Raw genomic sequence first — 1,830 nt, 5'->3', positions numbered from 1 at the left:
CTGCTGAAACGCCTCGAGTCGTGGGGTGCCCGGGTGGCTCAGTTGGTTGAGCATATATATGATTCTTGGTTTCGGCTCAGGTCTCAGTCTCACAGTTTGTGGGTTCAAGCCCCATTGCAGGCTCCACGCTGACAGTGCAGAGCCTCCTTGGGATTCTCTCGCTCCCTCTCTCTCTGCCCCTCTCCAACTTATGCACGCACGCTCTCTCTTGCTCTCTCTCTCTCTCTCTCTCTCTGTCTCTCTCTCTCAAAATAAATAAGTAAACTTAGAAAAATTCTCCAATGACCGGGCACCTGGGTGGCTCAGTCGGTTGAGCGTCCGACTTCGGCTCAGGTCATGCTCATGCAGTTTGTGAGTTCAAGCCCCTCATAGGGCTCTATGCTGACAGCTCAGAGCCTGGAAATGCTTCAGATTCTATGTCTTCCTCTCTCTCTCTGTCCCTCCCCTGCTCACTCTCTGTCTCTCTATCTCTCTCAAAAATAAACATTAAAAAAAAATGGCAATGCAAGCTAGTGGAGCCACTGTGGAAAACAGTATGGAAGTTCCTCAAAATATTAACAATAGAATCACCCTATAAACCCATAATCACACTGCTACCTGAAGAAAATGAAAACACCAATTTGAGAAGATACATGCACCTTTATGTTTATGGCAGCATTATTGACAATAGCCAAGATGTGGAAGCAACCTAAATATCCACTGATACACGAGTGGATAAAGGAGTGGGGTGTGTGTGTGTGTGTGTGTGTGTGTGCATGTGCGTGTGCATGATGGAATATTATTCAGCCACAAAAAAGAATGAAACCTTGGCATTTGCCATGACATGTCTAGAGTATAATGTTAAATGAAATAAGTCAGTCAGAGAAAGACAAACCCCATATGATTTCACTCATATGTGGAATTTAAGGAAGAAAACAAATGAACAAAGAAAAAAAAAGAGACAAACCAAGAAACAGACTCCACAATAGAGAACAAACTGGGCATTACCAGAGGGGAGGCGGGTGGAGGGATAGGTGAAGGGGACTAAGAGTACACTCATCACGACAAGCCCTGAAAAATGTATAGAATTGTTGAATCATTATATTGTACGCCTAAAACTGACATAACACTGCATGATAACTACACCTAAATTTTTTTTAAGTAAAACAAAAGTCTCCAATGGCTTCTCATCATCTATGCGGGTCAGCAAACTATGACCTGTGAGCTAAGTCCAGCCTGCAAGTTAAGAATGGTTTTTGCAGGGCGCCTGGGTGGCTCAGTCGGTTGAGCCTCTGACTTGGGCTCAGGTCACGATCTCGCGGTTCGTGGGTTCGAGCCCCACGTCAGGCTCTGTGCTGACAATTCAGAGCCTGGAACCTGCTTCGAATCTGTGTCTCCCTCTCTGTCCCTCCCCCACTCACACTCTGTCTCTCTGTTTCTCAAAAAGAAAACGTTAAAAAAAAATTTAAAGAATTCAAAAAATTTTAAAAAGAATGGTTATTGCATAGTTAAGGACCGTACAAAAACAAAAAAAAAAAGGTATATGTGCATACAGAGATATATGTTGCCTGCAAAACCTAAAGCATCTAGTATGTGGTTCTTTACAGAAAGTCTGTCAATGCTTCTAATCCTGGTAAAAAAAAAAAAAATCGACACACGTACAAGATCTTTCATGATCTTGCCCCGTCTGTTTTTCAACTTCCTTGCCCACTTTGGTCTTTGCTCTTTTTTCTTCTTTTTAAATTTTTTTTTAACATTTATTTTTGAGACAGAGAGAGACAGAGCATGAACGGGGGGAGGGCCAAAGAGAGAGGGAGACACAGAATCTGAAGCAGGCTCCAGGCTCTGAGC

The 1,830-nt window shown here is 43.2% G+C and overlaps 1 non-coding gene across 1 annotated transcript; it reads left to right on the top strand.

Moving 5' to 3' along the window:
• The first annotated feature begins 1,244 nt into the window (after window positions 1-1,244).
• Window positions 1,245-1,329, top strand: TRNAP-UGG (transfer RNA proline (anticodon UGG)). Its single transcript has one exon. It is a non-coding gene; the product is annotated as a tRNA-Pro (tRNA).
• Window positions 1,330-1,830: the final 501 nt, after the last annotated feature.

The sequence above is a fragment of the Prionailurus viverrinus genome, chromosome B4 (assembly GCF_022837055.1).
Source record: "Prionailurus viverrinus isolate Anna chromosome B4, UM_Priviv_1.0, whole genome shotgun sequence".
Lineage (NCBI taxonomy): Eukaryota > Metazoa > Chordata > Mammalia > Carnivora > Felidae > Prionailurus > Prionailurus viverrinus.
This window is presented reverse-complemented; position numbering and strand designations above follow the sequence as displayed.